Below are 26,641 nucleotides of genomic sequence, written 5' to 3'. Positions count from 1 at the left end.
TACTACACTACTGCACACTACTACACTACAGTACACTACAGTACACTACACACTACTACAGTAAACTACACTACTACAGTACACTACACTACACACTACTACACTACACACTACTACAGTAAACTACACTACTACAGTACACTACTACAGTACACTACTACACTACTACAGTAAACTGCCACAGTACACTACACAGTACACTACACTACTACAGTACACTACTACACTACACACTACTACAGTACACTACTACAGTACACTACTACAGTACACTACACACTACTACAGTACACACTACACTACTACAGTACACTACTACACTACACTACAGTACACTACACAGTACACTGCTACTACACTGCTACAGTACACTACTACACTACACTACACACTGCACTACTACAGTACACTGCACAGTACTACAGTACAACTACACAGTACACTACAGTACTACAGTACACTACACTACTACACTACACACTACTACTACAGTAAACTACACTACACACTACTACAGTACACTACTACAGTACACTACTACAGTACACTACACACTACACTACACTACTACTACACTACACTACTACAGTACACTACACTACTACAGTACACTACACTACTACACTACACACTACACTACTACAGTACACTACACTACACAGTACACTACACACTACACTACTACACTACACACTACTACAGTAAACTACACTACTACAGTACACTACACTACTACAGTACACTACACTACAGTACACTACACTACTACACTACTACACTACACTACTACAGTACACTACACTACACTACTACAGTACACTACACTACTACAGTACACACTACTACAGTAACTACACTACTACAGTACACTACACTACTACACTACTACACTACACTACTACAGTAAACTACACTACACTACTACTACTACACTACACTACTACAGTAAACTACACTACTACAGTACACTACACTACACACTACTACACTACACACTACTACAGTAAACTACACTACTACAGTACACTACACTACTACACTACTACTACACTACTACAGTACACTACACTACTACAGTACACTACACACTACTACAGTACACACTACTACACTACACACTACAGTACACTACTACAGTACACACTACTACAGTAAACTACACTACTACACTACACTACTACACTACACTACACAGTAAACTACACTACAGTACACTACAGTACACACTACTACACTACACTACTACAGTACTACACTACTACAGTACACTACACTACACACTACTACAACTACTACACTACTACAGTACACACTACACACTACTACACTACACACTACTACAGTACACTACTACACTACTACTACACTACACTACACACTACTACAGTACACTACACTACAGTACACTACTACACTACAGTACACTACACACTACTACAGTACTACACTACACACTACTACAGTACACACTACTACAGTAAACTACACTACTACAGTACACTACACTACAGTAAACTACACTACTACAGTAAACTACTACTACTACTACAGTAAACTACTACTACAGTACACTACACTACTACAGTACACACACTACTACAGTACTACACACTACACACTACTACAGTAAACTACACACTACTACAGTACACTACTACACAGTACTACACTACTACTACAGTACACTACTACTACAGTACACTACACACTACTACAGTACACTACTACAGTACACACTACTACAGTACACTACACACTACACACTACTACAGTAAACTACACTACTACAGTAAACTACACTACTACAGTACACTACTACAGTACACTACTACAGTACACTACTACTACAGTACACTACTACACACTACTACAGTACACAGTACTACTACAGTACTACTACACACTACTACAGTACACTACAGTACACTACTACAGTACACTACTACAGTACACTACTACAGTACACTACTACAGTACACTACTACAGTACACTACAGTACACTACACACTACTACAGTACACTACTACACTACTACACTACTACAGTACACTACACACTACTACAGTACACTACTACAGTACACTACTACAGTACTACAGTACACTGCTACAGTACACACTACTACAGTACACTACTACAGTACACTACACACGACTACAGTACACTGCTACAGTACTACTACAGTACACTACTACAGTACACTACTACAGTACACTATACACTACTACAGTACACTACTACAGTACACTACACTGCTACAGTACACTACTACAGTACACTGCTACAGTACACTGCTACAGTACACTACTACAGTACAGTACACTGCTACAGTACACTGCTACAGTACACTGCTACAGTACACTACTACAGTACACTACACACTACTACAGTACACTACTACAGTACACTACTACAGTACACTACTACACTACTACAGTACACTACTACAGTACACTGCTACAGTACACTGCTACAGTACACTACTACAGTACACTGCTACTACAGTACACTACACTGCTACAGTACACTACTACAGTACACTACTACAGTACACTACACACACTACTACAGTACACTACTACACAGTACACTGCTACAGTACACTGCTACAGTACACTACTACAGTACACTGCTACAGTACACTACTACAGTACACTACTACAGTACTACAGTACACTGCTACAGTACACTACTACAGTACACTACTACAGTACACTACACACTACTACAGTACACTACTACAGTACACTACTACAGTACACTGCTACAGTACACTGCTACAGTACACTACTACAGTACACTACTACAATACACTACACACTACTACAGTACACTACTACAGTACACTACACACTACTACAGTACACTGCTACAGTACACTGCTACAGTACACTACTACAGTACACTACACACTACTACAGTACACTGCTACAGTACACTGCTACAGTACACTGCTACAGTACACTACTACAGTACTACACACTACTATTAAACTACACTACTACAGTACACTACTACAGTACACTACTACATGTACACTACTACAGTACACTACACCAATTTACAGTACACTTTGATGTAACTTTATTTAACCAGGAGAGTGAAAATTCTCAGAACATGAAAGCAGTTCAGTTCAACACCATCAATACATTCATAGTCCAGACCTCCATTATTAGGTAGTAGGAGGTCGTCAATTACTACACCCACTCTTCAATGTCAACCCACATTCTTCTTCTCCTGATTCCAATTCCTCTTCCTCTCAGGACCAAATCAACCATCTGGTGAGCAGGGTGTGTGGGAGAGTGCTGGAGAAGAGCGGCGCTGAGAAGAGGAGAGGGACGAGAGGACTTCAGTGCCCCGGTGAGGCGTCCACCCCGGCCAAACGCAGCGCCCGAAACAGAACCTCCATCACTGTGTCCCTCACACGCCTCCCCTCCTCCACCCTGCCCAAGACCGCCCTCAGCTCTAAATAACTCACATCATGGCGGCCACGTTCCATTACTTCACATCCTTCCTTCCTGGGTTCTTTGAGGTAAACACAGATTTACAAGTGGTTAGGTCACTACCACCCAATTACTGTCACCAATCCAACCGATTCACACCTGTGATTACTTCAAAGGAAGGAAGGAAGGAAGGACTTCTGAGGTGTTCCAACAGGACCAGTGCTTCACTACGGTACATTTCTCTCTGCTCAGTGTAGAGAATGTGCTCCTTAAACCACGGCTTTTGCACTAGAGTAAAAAAAACAACATGTTTTTAAGAGGCATTAATGGCTGGATTCAGTTCCGTATCGAAGGATCCGCGTTACAGCTCAATTGAAATTTGAAGGCAACGTTCCCGCGTATCTCAGCTCAATTGGAAATTAGCTTTAAAAAATGTTAGCGTGGATCTTCATCGATATGGATTGAAACCCAGCCCTTCGTCCAATACTGTATATTGTATCTAGATATCACAATATCCTCCTAGCTACACCTACTGTTATTACCTACAGACTTCACTTCCCTGGTGCTACATCTTGGTGCTCGATTTATACTGTCTTTGGTGTAGTAGTAGTAATAATAATGATCATTTCTCTTTTGCTCAAAGCCATTGGACTGCATCCTGAACTGTGAACACGTTTTAGAACTTGTTACCAATAAGTTGATTCTACACAGTTTTGCGTTTAGACTCCAACCAGTAATAAGGCTCTTCAGGGGTTTGTAATACATGAATTACGATACAAAGATTGTTCCAGCGGAGCGCAAAAAGTGGGTTGTGTTTATTAGTGCTAAACGTCGCAAAACTTTTTGCAAACAGAAAAAAAAACAAGCGTTCCTTATTGGACATGTTCAGGTAGTCCCTCCCCGTTTTGGCCCTTTTGGTTCCTAGTGAATACGACCCTGGCCTCAGTATTAAAACAGGGCCCCTTCTCAGATCATTGATGTTATAATTATTTAGAGAATTGGCCAAGAGTGGAACGGTAATCATGGGCTTCACACCGCTCATCTGACCATTTGTGTGTGAAACACTGTGCCTAAAAATAAAGAAAATGCATACTAATCATTTTCAATCATTTCTGGTGCCGATAGTTTTTGTTTTGTGACCAAGTTATCCACTCTAGACCCTTACAGGCTCTTGACCTGCAACTCTTGGGTCCGCGGGACTGCGTTCCAAATGGCAGGCCTATCCCCTATTTAGAGCACTAATTTTGACCCGAGCCCCAAGGGCACTATATAGGGAATAGGGTGCCATTTGGGAGAGTCACAGTCCAGGTGTTTTTATCAAAGAACAAAAACTGAAAACCACAACAGCATTGTACGTATAAAACATTGTCATTGTCTAAAGATACATGTACCTGAGCCTTTTAAGGAATGGAATGCAGTGTTTTGGAGTAGGGGATTTATGAAGAAAAGCCTTTACCACCCTCCCTCCCCCCTCCACCACCAGTTACTTCTGTGGCCCCGTATAAACAAGGGTTGTGATACAAAACAAATCTAGAATTACAAGTGTTGTGGAGACGGTGAAATGGTTGTGTAAACATTTTTTGTGCAGACAAAAAAATAAATACATTGTATCACAACCCTTGTGTCAACCGTGTTGGACATTAGTTGTATGGGGCCCGGGTTGCCCTGGTAACAAGTATGGAGAAGTGCTGCATAGTTTGAATCCCCTCGTTTTTTACCTAAACTTTTTTTTATGAAAAGGGAAAATAAGTAGAAGAATAATAAAAAATGCTAAAATCTACTATGTACAGAAGGAGTAACTCCTGTTGTTGCACTCCAGCCTCGCGACAAGAGTCCTTTCAAATCAGCTTGTTGAGACCCCTTACAAAAACTAGCCATTTTCGAAGTTCACATATATACAGAGTTGGATGTTTTTTTAAAAGCTTAATGTTTTGGTTGTTTTTTTTACAACAGGCTCATTACAGCCGACCGTCTCATTTCTCTGATTCTGTTTCCCTTCCATGCTGATTCAAGTTGGACAATGACCGTTTTATTTTCTATTTTATTTGTTAGTACCCATTAAGGTTGAATAAAAGGTTTGACAGTGTCTATCCAAATGTGTTCTTCTCAGTGCCGTGTGTCTGTACCCTCCAAGCATCCCGCCCAAACATCTCTGTGTTTAAGAACCACCAAGCTATTCTAGTTATTGACTTCAAAGCTTTGGTTTAAACTCCCAGTGTAATGTCTGAAGAATGCAGTCCCTTGAACATTTTAAACAACTTTATTATTATTTACTTAGATATAATTGGATACAAGGAAGGAAGCTACATTTCAGTTATAAAAAAACAGAAAAGAAAAAAGTTTCTTTGGGGAAAAATGCAAAACGGAGCCCCAGATCAGCGTCTAGGAGCTACCCTATACCCCCTAGAGCCAGTCTCATCCAGGGGGCAGCTCTGTGACGGCTCCTAAGAGGCCTGCGAGTCGCTGTCGTCAGAGTTCTTGAACGTCTCTGCCTCGGGCAACGACACCAGGGCTGTGTCGGCCTGCACTTCCTCCTCGTCTGGCAGTACCAGGGGCTGGTCTCCGTCTCCGCTGGCCTCGCTGCCCTCCCCTCCTGGCACTCCCCCAGGCTGGTGTCCTGGCTGGTGTCCTGGCACTCCCCAGGCTGGTGTCCTGGCTGGCTGAGCCTGGCTCCATGGAGGAGAAGGAAGACGGCTTGTTCCTCAGTTCCGCCTGGGTGGGCACCCGCAGGGAGATCTCAGAGGACAACGACTCAGGGTCTGGACCTGGGGGACAGGAGGGAGGAGAGGGGATCAGTCCAACATCACGGCTCTGCCCATATATGGGATACAGGGTTCCATTTGGGACTCAACCACATGTTTCATCATGTGATTCTAGTGTGCTGCAGTGTATAACCTCTGTTTTGTTTGAACTCGTGACAACACAACTCTGTTATCACCAGGGTGACGCACGCGCATGCTTTGATACCATGCGTTCATAAGAAAGTGGCTCGCTAGCAACGCACTTAATTACATGACTAAATGGACACAAGCGAATACGGTCTCTGTACAGTTGGTGGCTACGTGATAGCATTAGCCATACTGTCTCTGTACTGTTGATGGCTACGTGATAGCATTAGTCATACTGTCTCTGTACTGTTGATGGCTACGTGATAGCATTAGCCATACTGTCTCTGTACTGTTGATGGCTACGTGATAGCATTAGTCATACTGTCTCTGTACCGTTGGTGGCTACGTGATAGCATTAGTCATACTGTCTCTGTACCGTTGGTGGCTACGTGATAGCATTAGCCATACTGTCTCTGTACCGTTGGTGGCTACGTGATAGCATTAGCCATACTGTCTCTGTACCGTTGGTGGCTACGTGATAGCATTAGCCATACTGTCTCTGTACTGTTGATGGCTACGTGATAGCGTTAGTCATACTGTCTCTGTACCGTTGGTGGCTACGTGATAGCATTAGCCATACTGTCTCTGTACCGTTGGTGGCTACGTGATAGCGTTAGCCATACTGTCTCTGTACTGTTGATGGCTACGTGATAGCATTAGCCATACTGTCTCTGTACCGTTGATGGCTACGTGATAGCATTAGCCATACTGTCTCTGTACCATTGGTGGCTACGTGATAGCATTAGCCATACTGTCTCTGTACCGTTGGTGGCTACGTGATAGCATTAGCCATACTGTCTCTGTACCGTTGGTGGCTACGTGATAGCATTAGCCATACTGTCTCTGTACCGTTGATGGCTACGTGATAGCATTAGCCATACTGTCTCTGTACCGTTGGTGGCTACGTGATAGCATTAGCCATACTGTCTCTGTACCGTTGGTGGCTACGTGATAGCATTAGCCATACTGTCTCTGCATTAGCCATACTGTCTGGTTGGCTACGTGATAGCATTAGCCATACTGTCTCTGTACCGTTGGTGGCTACGTGATAGCATTAGTCATACTGTCTCTGTACCATTGGTGGCTACATGATATCAACAAATGGTGTCCCCCAAATTGCACCCTATTCCCTACATAAATTAATACAAATAAGTAGCAAGCCTTCTGCAAGCCTGTTTCTGTAGTGAGACAGCTTGATGCACCCCTGGACAGGACACTAGTCTATCTCCTGTTTCTGTAGTGAGACAGCTTGATGTACCAGGACACCTCCTGGACAGGACACTAGTCTATCTCCTGTTTCTGTAGTGAGACAGCTTGATGTACCAGGACACCTCCTGGACAGGACACTAGTCTATCTCCTGTTTCTGTAGTGAGACAGCTTGATGTACCAGGACACCTCCTGGACAGGACACTAGTCTATCTCCTGTTTCTGTAGTGAGACAGCTTGATGTACCAGGACACCCCCTGGACAGGACACTAGTCTATCTCCTGTTTCTGTAGTGAGGCAGCTTTATGTAGTCCTCCTGTTTCTGTAGGACACCCCTGGACAGGACACTAGTCTATCTCCTGTTTCTGTAGTGAGACAGCTTGATGTACCAGGACACCCCCTGGACAGGACACTAGTCTATCTCCTGTTTCTGTAGTGAGGCAGCTTTATGTACCAGGACACCCCCTGGACAGGACACTAGTCTATCTCCTGTTTCTGTAATGAGGCAGCTTGATGTACCAGTACACCTCCTGGACAGGACACTAGTCTATCTCCTGTTTCCATAGCGTGAAGCTACTCCCAATCCTCCAATTTCAGGGAGGACACTAACCACAAGGCCACTGAGTTGGTTATTCCATACAGAGTGCACTGTGTTGATAACTACCTGAGGTGAGTGAGGAGGTCAGGCTGTTGATAACTACCTGAGGTGAGTGAGGAGGTCAGGCTGTTGATAACTACCTGAGGTGAGTGAGGAGGTCAGGCTGTTGATAACTACCTGAGGTGAGTGAGGAGGTCAGGCTGTTGATAACCACCTGAGGTGAGTGAGGAGGTCATCTGTTCCATAACGTCAGTGAGGGAGGTCAGTTCACCTCCAGAGTGGAAGACATGCTCCGACCTATCTGTTCCAGCCCACCTGTGGAAGACATGCACCTATTGGCCCTGTGGACAGCCAGCGTCACTTCACACTGCAGCTGCACCACACCGCTACTGTTCCGCAATCCCATCCTGCCTCCATTTCTCACAAGGAACCTCGGAACTTATCCTCCAATGTGGTTGAAAGGGAGGTGAGGAGATGGGGTGAGGAATCACGGAATGACCAATTCAGAACCTCAGACTGGCGGACAGTACAACACTGAAGATACACACACACATCACTGCTACAGACTGACAGACAGTACAACACTGAAGATACACACGCACATCACTGCTACAGACTGACAGACAGTACAACACTGAAGATACACACACACATCACTGCTACAGACTGACAGACAGTACAACACTGAAGATACACACACACACACACACACACACACACACACACACACACACACACACACACACACACACACACACACACACACACACACACACACACACACACACACACACACACACACACACACACACACACACACCCGTCACTGTTACAGACTGACAGACAGTACAACACTGAAGATACACACATCACTGTTACAGACGGACAGACCGTACAACAGCACAACACTGAATATACACACACGTCACTGTTACAGACAATACAGCTCTGACATGAGACACACAGACAGACAGCACTATCATACCTCAAGTATGATGAAAGCAGGAAGGGGAAGCACAATAAAAGACGTAGGAAACAGTCCATTAACCGGCGTAGCATCACTGGTTATTGTAAAGCTCAATGTCCCAGACAGGGCAGAACAAGGGAAAAGTCATAGAATCTACACCAAAACAGCAGTTACACCAGACCAAAGTCAATACAGAAAATATCCTCTTAAAACACAAGTCAACCTTTTTAAATGAGCCTTTGACCTTCTGCAACGTTTATTATTTTAATTTTATCTTTATTTAACTTGGCAAGTCAGTTAAGAACAAATTCTTATTTTCAATGACGGCCTAGAAACAGTGGGTTAACTACCTTGTTCAGGGGCAGAACGACAGATTTTTATCTTGTCAGCTCAGGGATTCGATCTAGCAACCTTTCGGTTACTAGTCCAACGCTCTAACCACTAGGCTACCTGCCGCCCCTCCACTCTAACCACTAGGCTACCCTGCCGCCCTCCACTCTAACCACTAGGCTACCCTGCCAACCCTCCACTCTAACCACTAGGCTACCCTGCCGCCCCTCCACTCTAACCACTAGGCTACCCTCCGCCTCCACTCTAACCACTAGGCTACCCTGCCGCCCCTCCACTCTAACCACTAGGCTACCCTGCCGCCTCTCCACTCTAACCACTAGGCTACCCTGCCGCCCCTCCACTCTAACCACTAGGCTACCCTGCCGCCGCTCCTCCCTCTAACCACTAGGCTACCCTGCCCCCTCCACTCTAACCACTAGGCTACCCTGCCGCCCCTCCCTCTAACCACTAGGCTACCCTGCCGCCCCTCCACTCTAACCACTAGGCTACCCTGCCGCCCCTCCACTCTAACCACTAGGCTACCCTGCCGCCCCTCCACTCTAACCACTAGGCTACCCTGCCGCCCCTCCCTCTAACCACTAGGCTACCCTGCCGCCCCTCCACTCTAACCACTAGGCTACCCTGCTCCACCCCACTAGGCTGCCCTGCCGCCCCACTCTAACCTACCCTGCCGCCCTCCACTCTAACCACTAGGCTACCCTGCCGCCCCCTGCCGTATCAACAGAGGTAGTGTTCCAAATGGACCCCTATTTCCTACAGGCCCGTAAGTGCACTACTTCCCAGGGCCCGTAGTGCTATGGTCCAAAGCAGTGCACTATAAAAAGGGGAGCCGCACAGTGTGTGTTCTGGGTTCCAGCTCACCTCTTCTGTCAGTGATCTGCAGGTAGCCAGTAGAGAGGTACTGATCCATGTCCTGTTGGAAAGCTTCTTCAAAGTACTTCTGCCTCTCCTTCAGCTTCCCCTGCTGGGCGTGCTCCATGTCCAGCACCTTCTGGCGTGCTCAGAGTCCAGCTCGGCTGGGGGGAAACAGGAAGTACAGGACACGTAAACATAGAGGTGGATAGAGGGTTGACTTGCTCTCACGGAAGCAGCCATTGAAAAGACAGTAGATGAGGTCTAGTACATTTCTATGGAGGTCAGTGATACCCTCTGGATAGACATAAGAACAAGTCACAGTCAAATGATGACGCCTCAGTCTTCCATTATTTAATGGAAACATGTTTCACAAATCTGCACTGTGAAGGTCACTGTGTAGGTCACTATGTAGGTCACTGTGTAAGTCACTGTATAAGTCACTATATAGTTACTGTATAAGTCACTGTAGGTCACTGTGTAAGTCACTGTATAAGTCACTGTATAGTTACTGTATAGGTTACTGTATAAGTCACTGTATAGTTACTGTATAAGTCACTGTATAGTTACTGTATAAGTCACTGTATAGTTACTGTATAAGTCACTGTATAAGTCACTATATAGTTACTGTATAGGTTATTGTATAAGTCACTGTAGGTCACTGTGTAAGTCACTGTATAAGTCACTATATAGTTACTGTATAAGTCACTGTATAGGTTACTGTATAAGTCACTGTATAAGTCACTATATAGTTACTGTATAAGTCACTGTATAGGTTACTGTATAAGTCACTGTATAAGTCACTATATAGTTACTGTATAAGTCACTATATAGTTACTGTATAGTTTACTGTACAGTTACTGAATATAAACAAGTCGTTGTTTGGTATCCCTGTTAAGCTGTATAGGAAGTGGCAGCTTTTTGTCAGAGTAGCCTCTGCTCTTTTCTAGTGACCCCAAATCCATTGACCACATACATACAGTTTGGGATGCAACCTGTAGTTAGACTTTTAAATCAGATAAATGTCTTCTCACTATTATAATGATCAACATCATCCTACAGATATCATCAGATAAATGTCTTCTCACTATTATAATGATCAACATCATCCTACAGATATCAGATAAATGTCTTCTCACTATTATAATGAGAGCCCTGAGTCTGGCCAGACACCATCCTTACTAATGAGAGCCCCTGAGTCTCCTGGCCAGAGACACCATCCTTACTGTAGAGTCTCCTCACAGAGCCCTGAGCCAGAGACACCATCCTTACTGTAGAGTCTCCTCACAGAGCCCTGAGTCTCCTCACAGAGCCCTGAGAAGACACCATCCTTACTGTAGTCTCCTCACAGAGCCCTGAGCTCCTTACTGTAGAGTCTCCTCACAGAGCCCTGAACCAGAGACACCATCCTTACTGTAGAGTCTCCTCACAGAGCCCTGAGTCTGGCCAGAAACACCATCCTTACTGTAGTCTCCTCACAGAGCCCTGAGCCAGAGACACCATCCTTACTGTAGAGTCTCCTCACAGAGCCCTGAGAGACACCATCCTTACTGTAGAGTCTCCTCACAGAGCCCTGAGCCAGAGACACCATCCTTACTGTAGAGTCTCCTCACAGAGCCCTGAGTCCTTACTGGCTCAGAAACACCATCCTTACTGTAGAGTCTCCTCACAGAGCCCTGAGCCAGAGACACCATCCTTACTGTAGAGTCTCCTCACAGAGCCCTGAGCCAGAGACACCTCTGTGTGGAGCGTGCAGAGACTAGCACCCTGAGTCTGGCCAGAGAGACTATTCTGTGACCTTTTTATCTCAGCTAACAACCCTTTCTTGTGATACTACAGTATCAGGATACTAACAAGATACCACTACAGTACTACAGGATACTAACAAGATACCACTACAGTACTACAGGATACTAACAAGATACCACTACAGTACTACAGGATACTAACAAGATACCACTACAATAGTACAGGATACTAACAAGATACCACTACAGTACTACAGGATACTAACAAGATACCACTACAATACTACAGGATACTAACAAGATACCACTACAGTACTACAGGATACTAACAAGATACCACTACAATAGTACAGGATACTAACAAGATACCACTACAGTACTACAGGATACTAACAAGATACCACTACAATACCACAGGATACTAACAAGTTACCACTACAGTACTACAAGATACCACTACAGTACTACAGGATACTAACAAGATACCACTACAATACTACAGGATACTAACAAGATACCACTACAGTACTACAGGATACTAACAAGATACCACTACAATACTACAGGATACTAACAAGATACCACTACAGTACTACAGGATACTAACAAGATACCACTACAATACTACAGGATACTAACAAGATACCACTACAGTACTACAGGATACTAACAAGATACCACTACAATAGTACAGGATACTAACAAGATACCACTACAGTACTACAGGATACTAACAAGATACCACTACAATAGTACAGGATACTAACAAGATACCACTACAGTACTACAGGATACTAACAAGATACCACTACAATACTACAGGATACTAACAAGATACCACCACAATACTACAGGATACTAACAAGATACCCCTACAGTACTACAGGATACTAACACGATACCACTACAATACTACAGGATACTAACAAGATACCACTACAATACTACAGGATACCACTACAGTACTACTGGATACCACTACAATACTACAGGATACCCCTACAGTACTACAGGATACTAACAAGATACCACTACAATACTACAGGATACTAACAAGATACCACTACAATACTACAGGATACTAACAAGATACCACTACAGAACTACAGGATACTAACAAGATACCACTACAGTACTACAGGATAGTAACAAGATACCACTACAATACTACAGGATACTAACAAGATACCACTACAGTACTACAGGATACTAACAAGATACCACTACAGTACTACAGGATACTAACAAGATACCACTACAGTACTACAGGATACCACTACAGGATACTAACAAGATACCACTACAATACTACAAGATACTAACAAGATACCACTACAGTACTACAGGATACTAACAAGATACCACTACAGTACTACAGGATACTAACAAGATACCAATACAGTACTACAGGATACTAACAAGATACCACTACAGTACTACAGGATACTAACAAGATACCACTACAGAACTACAGGATACTAACAAGATACCACTACAGTACTACAGGATAGTAACAAGATACCACTACAATACTACAGGATACCACTACAGTACTACAGGATACCACTACAGTACTACAGGATACCACTACAGTACTACATGATACTAACACGATACCACTACAATACTACAGGATACCACTACAGTACTACAGGATACTAACAAGATACCACTACAGTACTACAGGATACCACTACAGTACTACAGGATACCACTACAGTACTACAGGATACCACTACAGTACTACATGATACTAACAAGATACCACTACAATACTACAGGATACCACTACAGTACTACAGGATACTAACAAGATACCACTACAGTACTACAGGATACCACTACAGTACTACAGGATAGTAACAAGATACCCCTAATGTACTACAGGATACTAACAAGATACCACTACAGTACTACAGGATACTAACAAGATACCACTACAGTACTACAGGATACTAACAAGATACCACTACAATACTACAGGATACTAACAAGATACCACTACAGTACTACAGGATACTAACAAGATACCACTACAATACTACAGGATACTAAAATATACCACTACAATACTACAGGATACTACCAAGATACCACTACAATACTACAGGATACTAACAAGACACCACTACAATACTACAGGATACCACTACAGTACTACAGGATACTAACAAGACACCACTACAATAGTACAGGTAACATAATGGCCTTCCATAGGTAACATTATGGCCTTCCATAGGTAACATCCCATAGGTAACATTATGGCCTTCCATAGGTAACATTATGGCCTTCCATAGGTAACATCCATAGGTAACATTATGGCCTTCCATAGGTAACATCCATAGGTAACATTATGGCCTTCCATAGGTAACATCCCATAGGTAACATTATGGCCTTCCATAGGTAACATCCATAGGTAACATTATGGCCTTCCATAGGTAACATCCCATAGGTAACATTATGGCCTTCCATAGGTAACATCCATAGGTAACATTATGGCCTTCCATTGGTAACATCCCATAGGTAACATTATGGCCTTCCATAGGTAACATCCCATAGGTAACATTATGGCCTTCCATAGGTAACATCCCATAGGTAACATTATGGCCTTCCAAATGGTAACATCCCATAGGTAACATTATGGCCTTCCATGGTGCATCCCATAGGTAACATTATGGATGTGACCCCAGGTAACATCCCATAGGTAACATGTATGGCTTTCATAGAGAATGACATCCCAGAGGATAACATGGCTTTCTGAGAAGTTGGCTTTCTGACAAATGGTTAACCTTTCTGAGAGAGAATGATGTCCATGGCTTTCTGAGAGAGAGAATGATGTCCATGGCTTTCTGAGAGAGAGAGGATGTCCATGGCTTTCTGACAGAGATGATGTCCCACTTTCTGAGAGAGAGAATGATGTCCATGGCTTTCTGACAGAGAAATGATGTCCATGGCTTTCTGAGAGAGAGAATGATGTCCATGGCTTTCTGACAGAGAGAATGATGTCCATGGCTTTCTGACAGAGAGAATGATGTCAATGGCTTTCTGACAGAGAGAGAATGATGTCCATGGCTTTCTGACAGAGAGAGAATGATGTCCATGGCTTTCTGACAGAGAGAGAATGATGTCCATGGCTTTCTGACAGAGAGAGAATGATGTCCATGGCTTTCTGACAGAGAGAGAATGATGTCCATGGCTTTCTGACAGAGAATGATGTCAATGGCTTTCTGACAGAGAGAGAATGATGTCCATGGCTTTCTGACAGAGAGAGAATGATGTCCATGGCTTTCTGACAGAGAGAATGATGTCCATGGCTTTCTGACAGAGAGAAATGATGTCCATGGCTTTCTGACAGAGAGAATGATGTCCATGGCTTTCTGAGAGAGAGAATGATGTCCATGGCTTTCTGAGAGAGAATGATGTCCATGGCTTTCTGACAGAGAGAATGATGTCCATGGCTTTCTGAGAGAAATGATGTCCATGGCTTTCTGACAGAGAGAGAATGATGTCCATGGCTTTCTGAGAGAGAGAATGATGTCCATGGCTTTCTGAGAGAGAATGATGTCCATGGCTTTCTGACAGAGAGAGAATGATGTCCATGGCTTTCTGAGAGAGAATGATGTCCATGGCTTTCTGACAGAGAGAGAATGATGTCCATGGCTTTCTGACAGAGAGAATGATGTCCATGGCTTTCTGACAGAGAGAATGATGTCCATGGCTTTCTGACAGAGAGAGAATGATGTCAATGGCTTTCTGACAGAGAGAGAATGATGTCCATGGCTTTCTGACAGAGAGAATGATGTCCATGGCTTTCTGACAGAGAGAAATGATGTCCATGGCTTTCTGACAGAGAGAGAATGATGTCCATGGCTTTCTGACAGAGAGAGAATGATGTCCATGGCTTTCTGACAGAGAGAGAATGATGTCCATGGCTTTCTGACAGAGAGAGAATGATGTCCATGGCTTTCTGACAGAGAGAAATGATGTCCATGGCTTTCTGACAGAGAGAGAATGATGTCCATGGCTTTCTGACAGAGAGAGAATGATGTCCATGGCTTTCTGACAGAGAGAGAATGATGTCCATGGCTTTCTGACAGAGAGAGAATGATGTCAATGGCTTTCTGACAGAGAGAATGATGTCCATGGCTTTCTGACAGAGAGATGATGTCCATGGCTTTCTGACAGAGAGAGAATGATGTCCATAGCTTTCTGACAGAGAGAATGATGTCCATGGCTTTCTGAGAGAGAGAATGATGTCCATGGCTTTCTGACAGAGAGATGATGTCCATGGCTTTCTGACAGAGAGAGAATGATGTCCATGGCTTTCTGAGAGAGAATGATGTCCATGGCTTTCTGACAGAGAGAATGATGTCCATGGCTTTCTGAGAGAGAATGATGTCCATGGCTTTCTGAGAGAGAATGATGTCCATGGCTTTCTGAGAGAGAATGATGTCAATGGCTTTCTGACAGAGAGAGAATGATGTCCATGGCTTTCTGAGAGAATGATGTCCATGGCTTTCTGACAGAGAGAGAATGATGTCCATGGCTTTCTGACAGAGAGAGAATGATGTCAATGGCTTTCTGACAGAGAGAGAGAATGATGTCCATGGCTTTCTGACAGAGAGAGAATGATGTCCATGGCTTTCTGACAGAGAGAATGATGTCAATGGCTTTCTGAGAGAGAGAATGATGTCCATGGCTTTCTGAGAGAGAGAATGATGTCCATGGCTTTCTGACAGAGAGAGAATGATGTCCATGGCTTTCTGACAGAGAGAGAATGATGTCAATGGCTTTCTGACAGAGAGAGAATGATGTCAATGGCTTTCTGAGAGAGAAATGATGTCCATGGCTTTCTGACAGAGAGAGAATGATGTCCATGGCTTTCTGACAGAGAGAGAATGATGTCAATGGCTTTCTGAGAGAGAGAATGATGTCCATGGCTTTCTGACAGAGAGAGAATGATGTCAATGGCTTTCTGACAGAGAGAGAATGATGTCCATGGCTTTCTGACAGAGAGAGAATGATGTCCATGGCTTTCTGAGAGAGAGAATGATGTCCATGGCTTTCTGACAGAGAGAATGATGTCCATGGCTTTCTGACAGAGAGAGAATGATGTCAATGGCTTTCTGACAGAGAGAGAATGATGTCCATGGCTTTCTGACAGAGAGAGAATGATGTCCATGGCTTTCTGACAGAGAGAGAATGATGTCAATGGCTTTCTGACAGAGAGAGAATGATGTCCATGGCTTTCTGACAGAGAGAGAATGATGTCCATGGCTTTCTGACAGAGAGAGAATGATGTCCATGGCTTTCTGACAGAGAGAGAATGATGTCCATGGCTTTCTGACAGATAGAGAATGATGTCCATGTCTGAGAGAGAGAATGATGTCCATGGGTTTCTGACAGAGAGAATGATGTCCATGTCTGAGAGAGAGAAGGGGTGTTAAAATATATATCAGACTGTGGAAGAGATTCCCCATAGTGCAATACTTTTGATCAGAGCCTAAATCCCCGAGCAGGATAAATGTATAATGATGAGCCCTCCAACCTCTCTATTGACCCCCAGGGAAGGAGAGACACAGCCTACCCCCCCCCAGCAGGATAAATGTATAATGATGAGCCCTCCAACCTCTCTATTGACCCCCAGGGAAGGAGAGACACAGCCTATCCCCCCCAGCAGGATAAATGTATAATGATGAGCCCTCCAGCCTCTCTATTGACCCCCAGGGAAGGAGAGACACAGCATTCTATTACAGCTCCTAATTCCACTGTTATAAACATTCTCCAAGTCATGCGTCACCACTATAAATAGGAACCAAGATGAAATGTTCAGAGAAATGTAATTCTATTTAATACCAAGCTTTGTTAGGGGGGTTTCAGAGGGCAACCAGTGGTGACATTCTGTAAAGCCTAGTGAATTCAGTCATACACCCTCAACTGATAGACTTGTGAAGAGTGAAAGAAAAAGGTCAGAGACCGCTACAGTGCATTACATTCCTCTGTATTATCCAAGCAGTGCTCACCAACCGGTCGATCGCCATCTTCAAGGCATTTCTAGAGGATCACCAAACATTTCAGTAGAAAAGCCAAAGATAAAAGGCATAAAGGCTTGCGTTCCTTTTGTTTTCTTCGTGTTGTGCTGTTGGCGGTCGGTGCACTTGATGTACCAGGTGGACATAGCTTGATGTACCAGGTAGACAAAGCTTGATGTACCAGGTAGACAAAGCTTGATGTACCAGGTAGACAAAGCTTGATGTACCAGGTAGACAAAGCTTGATGTACCAGGTAGACGAAGTGTTCCCAGTTTGAACCATTTAATTTGTCTGAAAAGACAAACTTCTCCAACCCGGCGGACTCTTGAGATCGGTGGCTAAATCGACGGTGCCTACTGCGCTGGCCAATCGGATAGTTCAAATCACCATGCCTCCCTACAGATTCCACGACCCCGGCAAAGTTTGATACTCGAGGAAATGAAAGAGAGAGCAGGGACTGTGAGAGGCAGACCCTCTGCTGCTCTCTCTCACTCACTCACTCCGCTGAGACTAATGCCGTGTTCAAGACAACTGGGAACTTGGAAATGTCTGACTTCAGTACATTCAAGACAACTGGGAACTCCAGGGAATTTTTTTTTGAAAGGTCATCCAACTGGGAAACTCTGGCATCTTTCTAGAGCTCAGACTTACTGACCTGATGTTCACGGACGTCATCATTTGATCTCGCTTTTCCAGAGTTCCCAGTTGTCTTGAAAGCATCATGACCATCAGATGCATGTACCATCAGTCCAGTAAAACACAATTATCTCAATTTAGGCTCAGCATCTTCTACACCAACTGATGTATTGTTATTAATGCTTAAGTTTCAAAATATATAATATGGTCTGAGAGGAACAATATTGTCAGAACAGGCATATAGCCAATATATGATGTGATAACGTTTCAGGCCTTCTGCACAAACCTCACTCCTACCAAACTGGTTTTATTAGGTTAATGATAACTTTGACCACTGTTCTAAAGGGTCTGAGCCATAGATGTAAAGCTATTATATTAGCTATGATCTGAGAGGGGAGGCAGAGCACTGGCCCCAGCCTCAGCTCTCATGTTAGGTTGCTGTATACTACTCATCTACACCATGTGGGCTGCCAAGTTAGGCTACTGTGAGCTGCCAAGTTAGGCTACTGTGGGCTGCCAAGTTAGGCTACTGTGGGCTGCCAAGTTAGGCTACTGTGGGTTGCCAAGTTAGGCTACTGTGGGCTGCCAAGTTAGGCTACTTAGGCTACTGTGGGCTGCCAAGTTAGGCTACTGTGGGCTGCCAAGTTAGGCTACACTGGCACACACACTGCACTGCTTTGCTTTATCTTGGCCAGGTCGCAGTTGTAAATGAGAACTTGTTCTCAACTAGCCTACCTGGTTAAATAAAGGTGAAATTAAAAATTTAAAACACACACACACCAAACTCTGGTCAGGTGTGGGCAGCCTGCGCTTCAGATATCACCTCCCGTCCCAACTCCCGTCCCAACTCCCGTCCCAACTCCCCGTCCCAACTCCCGTCCCAACTCCGTCCCAACTCCCGTCCCAACTCCTGTCCCAACTCCCGTCCCAACTCCCCGTCCCAACTCCCGTCAGGCCTGACCAGATGTGGTACTCACAAGTAATCCAATCATAGCGGTTTCAGACAGCACTGCTTACCTCAGCAAGCCATTGATCTCCGCAATAGCAGCCACAGTGTACGTCCCAAATGTCACCCTACATAGTGCACTACTTTCTACCAGAGACCTGATCAAAAGTAGTGCACTATATAGGAATAGGGTACCATTTGGGACGTAGACCTACTGCTGGTCTCACTCTAAATCCCTGCCTCTTTACTATAATGGTTAAGAGCTAGAGAAATCAATACCCTTTGAAGGGAGCGTAAAAGTAAGGAGTGAATAGACTGACACTTTAAGCCATTTTCCTGCTATTACTGCATATCAGTGCTGCATTTTTACCCACACCACCGAGCGAATTACCCTCCTCACCCTCCTCACCCTCCTCACTCCGCTGCAGAGACTGATTTAAGTAGTAAAACGTCAACAACAACAAAAAAGGCCCACATTTCAGACAGGTAGTAGTATCGCTGCCTGCAACATTTTTATCTTTATTTAACTTGGCAAGTCAGTTAAGGAGAAATTCTTATTTTCAATGACGGCCTACAGTGGGTTAACTGCCTTGTTCAGGGGCAGAACGACAGATTTGTACCTTGTCAGCTCGGGGATTTGAACTTGCAACCTTCCGGTTACTAGTCCAACGCTCTAACCACTAGGCTACCCTGCCGCCCCAAATCACCCATAGCGACACAGCAAGTCGCCCGGTAACAGTGGAACACATCGTTCACAGTCCAGTGAGCACCAGAGCAGATACCCCAGACCGTCTATGTCTGCGTGGGGGCATTCTAATTAGATTCTAATGTGGCATATCAGCTCTACATGTTATGTAAGAACGTTGCTGCACATTCCTGACCAGTGATGTATATTAAGGTAACTGGTGATCACTGCATTCATGGAGGAGTTATTGACTGGTAGAATTGCTCCCGTGACCTACGTCACCAACACTTAGATCCCTTCAACCTGACCTTTTCTGTTTCCTGACAATAGACAAACTGTTGGAGCAAAAAGGAGCAGAGTGTAACTGCATGGGTTCATCATATGACTGAGTCACACACACACACACACACACACACACACACACACACACACACACACACACACACACACACACACACACACACACACACACACACACACACACACACACAAAGTAAAGTCCTATTGAAAGAAAACCATGGCAGTAGCACAGATCACAAACATCAAAGCATCACCAAATAGACATTCCACTTTAAACATGAGGAGAATAACTAATACAGAGAGACAGACAGAGAGAGAGACAGACAGAGGGAGGGAGGGAGACATGAAGACAGGGACATGGAGAGAGAGAGAGACAGACAGAGGGAGGGAGGGAGGGAGGGAGACAGGGAGGGAGGGAGGGAGGGAGGGGACATAAAGAGAGGGACATGGAGCGAGAGGGAGGGAGACATAAAGAGAGGGACATGGAGAGAGAGACAGACAGAGGGAGGGAGGGAGGGAGGGAGGGAGGGAGGGAGGGGAGACATAAAGAGAGGGACATGGAGAGAGAGACAGACGGAGGGAGGGAGGGAGAGGGAGAGACAGAGGGAGGGAGATACAGAGACATAAAGAGAGGGACATGGAGAGAGAGACAGACAAAGGAGGAGGAGAGGGGAAGACATAAAGAGAGACATGGAGAGAGAGACAGACAGGGACATGGAGAGAGAGACAGACATGAAGACATAAAGAGAGGGACATGGGAGGAGACAGACATGAAGACATAAACACACCGTGATGGGAGGGAGAGAGAGACAGCTGTACGGTGAGGGAGGGAGATGGAGAGAGACAGACGGACAGAGGGAGGGAGACAGACATGAAGACATAAAGAGAGGGACATGGAGAGAGAGACAGACATGAAGACATAAACAAGAGGGGACATGGAGAGAGAGACAGACGGAGGGAGGGAGATGGAGAGAGACAGACGGACAGAGGGGAGGGGAGACAGACATGAAGACATAAAGAGAGGGACATGGAGAGAGAGACAGACATGAAGACATAAAGAGGGGAGGGACATGGAGAGAAGACAGAAAGAGGGAGGGAGATGGAGAGAGACAGACGGACAGAGGGAGGGAGACAGACATGAAGACATAAAGAGGGGACATGGAGAGAGACATAAAAATGAAAGACATAAATGGAGAGGACATGGAGAGAGAAAGACGGAGGGAAAATGAGAGAGACAGACGGACAGAGGGAGGGAGACAGCATGTAAGACATACAGGAGTTCCTGGAGCTGAGACCATGAGAGACATGACTGGTGTCCTGGTGAGAGTGAGACAGGCGGCCCAGGGAGGGAGATGGAGAGCTGACCAGACGGACAGAGGGATGCCAGACATGCAAGACACCAGTACAGGGACTGGAACCCCCATTCTGCATCGACAGAGTGGTTAGGGACACTGGACCTCGCTCAGAGGGAGGGAGACAGCTTCTGTGCTAAAGAAGGGACACACACACACACAGACGGATGCTGTGAGGGAGCACGACAGACGGACAGGGGAGGAGACACTGAAGACTGTAGTGGTGAGGAGAGAAGAGAGGAAGGAGGGCTGCCTGGGAGTGTACCACTCACTACTCACAAGAGGGGAGGGCTGCCTGGGAGTGTACCACTCACTACTCACAAGAGGGGAGGGCTGCCTGGGAGTGTACCACTCACTATCCACAAGAGGGGAGGGCTGCCTGGGAGTGTACCACTCACTACTCACAAGAGGGGAGGGCTGCCTGGGAGTGTACCACTCACTACTCACAAGAGGGGAGAGCTGCCTGGGTGTGTACCACTCACTACTCACAAGAGGGGCCTGGGTGTGTACCCCCATTCTGCATCGACAAGGGTTACACACTGCCTGGGAGTGTACCACTCACTACTCACAAGAGGGGAGGGCTGCCTGGGTGTGTACTCACTTACTGCCTGTAGTGTGTGACAAGAGGGGAGGGCTGCCTGGGTGTGTACCACTCACTACTCACAAGAGGGGGAGGGCTGCCTGGGTGTGTACCACTCACTACTCACAAGAGGGGAGGGCTGCCTGGGTGTGTACCACTCACTACTCACAAGAGGGGGAGGGCTGCCTGGGTGTGTACCACTCACTACTCACAAGAGGGGAGGGAGGGCTGCCTGGGAGTGTACCACTCACTACTCACAAGAGGGGAGGGCTGCCTGGGAGTGTACCACTCACTACTCACAAGAGGGGAGGGCTGCCTGGGTGTGTACTACTCTCACAAGAGGGGAGGGCTGCCTGGGTGTGTACCACTCACTACTCACAAGAGGGGAGGGCTGCCTGGGAGTGTACCACTCACTACTCACAAGAGGGGGTGTGTAGGCTGCCTGGGAGTGTACCACTCACTATCCACAAGAGGGGGAGGGCTGCCTGCCTGGAAGTGTACCACTCACTACTCACAAGAGGGGGAGAGCTGCCTGGGTGTGTACCACTCACTACTCACAAGAGGGGGAGAGCTGCCTGGGTGTGTACCACTCACTACTCACAAGAGGGGGAGGGCTGCCTGGGAGTGTACCACTCACTACTCACAAGAGAGGGAGAGCTGCCTGGGTGTGTACCACTCACTACTCACAAGAGGGGGAGGGCTGCCTGGGAGTGTACCACTCACTACTCACAAGAGGGGAGGGCTGCCTGGGTGTGTACCACTCACTACTCACAAGAGGGGGAGGGCTGCCTGGGTGTGTACCACTCACTACTCACAAGAGGGGAGGGCTGCCTGGGTGTGTACCACTCACTACTCACAAGAGGGGAGGGCTGCCTGGGTGTGTACCACTCACTACTCACAAGAGAGGGCCTGGGCTTGTAATAATAAAAACAGATAGTGGGAAACCTAGGCTGCATCATAAATGCCACCCACTTCCCACATAGTGCACTGCTTTTGGAAGTACTGCACTAAACAACCTGCCAATTACCTTGTTGTTGTCCCCCTTGTTGTTGTCCCCCAAAGTTCATCAAATGTCTACCCTGCTAGACCTGCCCCGGTCAACTTTAAGTGCTGTTTTTGTGAAGTGAAAACATATAGGAGCAACAACGGCTCAGCCATGAAGTGGTCGGCCACAGTGCCTTCACACATGCCAGGGCTGTTGTTGTGTTACAGCCTGAATTCAAAACGGATTAAATATATATATTTCCCCTCACCCATCTATACACAATACCCCATAATGACAAAGTGAAAACATGTTGAGAAATGCCTGCAAATTTATTGAAAATTAAAAACACAAATATCTCATTCACACCTCTTTGCCACAAACTCCAAATTGAGCTCAGCTGCATCCAATTTCCTTTGATCATCCTAGGACCACTGCCTTAGACGGCTATTTATAACATCCAGGTTCAGAAATGCAAGAAATTTGCTTTAAAACTGCAAAATGTTCTCTCCGCCAACAAGAGGCGTGTGAACAATGTGTCATGGCCAGTGGTTGTGCCCATAGAAATAGATGTGTCGCGTTCCCCAAGGAACAAGGTTTCTCCCAGGTTCTGGCCTTTCTGGGAGTTTTTCCTAGCCACCGTGCTTCTACACCTGCATTGCTTGCTGTTAGGGGTTTTAGGCTGGGTTTCTGTACAGCACTTTGAGATATCAGCTGATGTGCGAAGGGCTTTATAAATACATTTGATTTAATCCTGTGTGAAAATGTTTGGGAACCACTGAGCTACTGTACAATCTGCATATCATAATAATAACTCCAAGTTGAGTTAAAATGGTATTTTTGCTGAAGAGAAGCTCTTAAGAGATATTGATTGAGATTGATCTCTATAGAGACTACTGTGGAGGAGGGATTGACACACCTACTGCATTAGAAATTCAAAGCACCTCGCTAGATGAGTTTCTATAAAAGAACCACAAAACTTCCATGTCTTTAGTTAAGCTCCCTGACAGTGACTGAGCTTAGAACAGTCTCTCCTGTCCGTTCCGTCTGCGGTCAAGAGCGGTCAGACACGGTCAAGCCCGTTCAGTCTGCGGTCAAGACGGGGTCACGCCCGTTCCGTCTGCGGTCAAGACGCTCGCGCCCGTTCCGTCTGCGGTCAAGGGCGGCCGCGCCCGTTCCGTCTGCGGTCAAGAGAGGGGAGCGCCCGTTCCGTCTGCGGTCAAGACGCGGTCGCGCCCGTTCCGTCTGCGGTTAAGACACGGTCAAGCCCGTTCCTTCTGCGGTTAAGACACGGTCAAGCCCGTTCCGTCTGCGGTCAAGACGCAGTCACGCCCGTTCCTTCTGCGGTCAAGACGCGGTCACGCCCGTTCCTTCTGCGGTCAAGACACGGTCACGCCCGTTTCCGTCTGCGGTTAAGATACAAGCCTTTAGTTTAATCTCACATTAGCTCAGCAGCTCTCTCTCTTTCTACTAGAAAGGCTCTGCTCCTGCAGTACTGAACAAGACCACACTGCTTCAGGTAGCATCCCAAATGCCACCCTATTGACCAGGGCCCAGGCCAAAAATAGTGCATTATATAGGGTATTGGGTGCCATTTGGGATACAGACACTGCTTAAATTCTGACTAAACTAATCTAAAAGTGTAGAGAACAGACATATAAAATTTAAATCTCTGAAAAGAGATGCAATTTAGGTCTCAGCTCCCTTAGGTCTCAGCTCCCTTAGGTCTCAGCTCCCTTAGGTCTCAGCTCCCTTAGGTCTCAGCTCCCAGGTCTCAGCTCCCTTAGGTCTCAGCTCCCTTAGGTCTCAGCTCCCTTAGGTCTCAGCTCCCTTAGTTGTTTGTAAATTTGTGAAAATTAAAACCCTTCAGCGAGCTGAGACCTATCTAATTCCTTTCTTTCTTTAACTCCTTATTGTGACATCATCTCTGTGGTGTATCTAATGTTCTAGATCCCTCCGACTAAAAATACCAAGATGGGTGGGGTGTTCCAAGCAGTTCCCATCCTGGCTACAACAGGAAATTAACGTCATGCATAATGAGGCGAGGAGAATTTCAAGGAAATGTACCTCCCTAAAGCTAAAATCTGGTGTCTTACTGCTATTCTGGCCCATTCAGTGTAATTGATATGCTTTAATACGAAATAAAAGCCACAAATATAACTAATAAAAGCCACGTATGAATATTAACTAAACAAAAAGAATGTGTATTCTACCACGTGACATTTCCAGATGAGAATATCCATATGGACAATAACATTTCACAGAGAACAGCCTACCTGTTTAAAAGACCACAACAGACACACTCATTGATCCCCTTCCATTATTCATATCCTGAGAACGCACCTCTGCATAGCAACATCCAAATCGCTATTTTCTTTTTTAGTACCACACACACTAGTAAAGTGGTTATTGAATGGCTCATGAATGATTCATTATAGACACTGGACAGGACTAAGCTTCTAGCGTCAAACTCTTTTCTGGACACATCACTGTCAGGCAGACCTTTACAGTCAGGTTGATCCATCTCTCCTCCCCTCCTCCTCCTCCCTCCTCCCCTCCCACATCATCTCTCCTCCCCTCCTCCCCCCTCCTCCTCCCCCTCCCACATCATCTCTCCTCCCCTCCTCCTCCCCTCCCACATCATCTCTCCTCCCCTCCTCCTCCCCTCCCACATCATCTCCTCCCCTCCTCCTCCTCCCACATCATCTCTCCTCCCTCCTCCTCCCCTCCTCCTCCTCCTCCCACATCATCTCTCCTCCCCCTCCTCCTCCCCTCCCACATCATCTCCCTCCCCTCCTCCTCCCCTCCCACATCATCTCTCCTCCCCTCCTCCTCCTCCCACATCATCTCTCCTCCCTCCTCCCCTCCCACATCATCTCTCCTCCCCTTCTCCTCCCCTCCCACATCATCTCTCCTCCCCTCCTCCTCCCCTCCTCCTCCCCTCCCACATCATCTCTCCTCCCCTCCTCCTCCCCTCCCACATCATCTCTCCTCCCTCCTCCCCTCCCACATCATCTCTCCTCCCCTCCTCCTCCCCTCCCAAAAATCATCTCCTCCCCTCCTCCCCCCCCAC

General features: G+C 45.8%; 1 pseudogene; it reads right to left on the bottom strand.

The window, feature by feature from the left end:
• Positions 1-5,783: 5,783 nt before the first annotated feature.
• Positions 5,784-26,641, bottom strand: part of LOC124026070 — a 47,909-nt pseudogene continuing 27,051 nt past the window's right edge.

The sequence above is a fragment of the Oncorhynchus gorbuscha genome, unplaced genomic scaffold (genome assembly GCF_021184085.1).
Source record: "Oncorhynchus gorbuscha isolate QuinsamMale2020 ecotype Even-year unplaced genomic scaffold, OgorEven_v1.0 Un_scaffold_2559, whole genome shotgun sequence".
NCBI lineage: Eukaryota > Metazoa > Chordata > Actinopteri > Salmoniformes > Salmonidae > Oncorhynchus > Oncorhynchus gorbuscha.
Note: the sequence above shows the minus strand (reverse complement) of the source record. Positions and strands in the feature narration are given on the sequence as shown.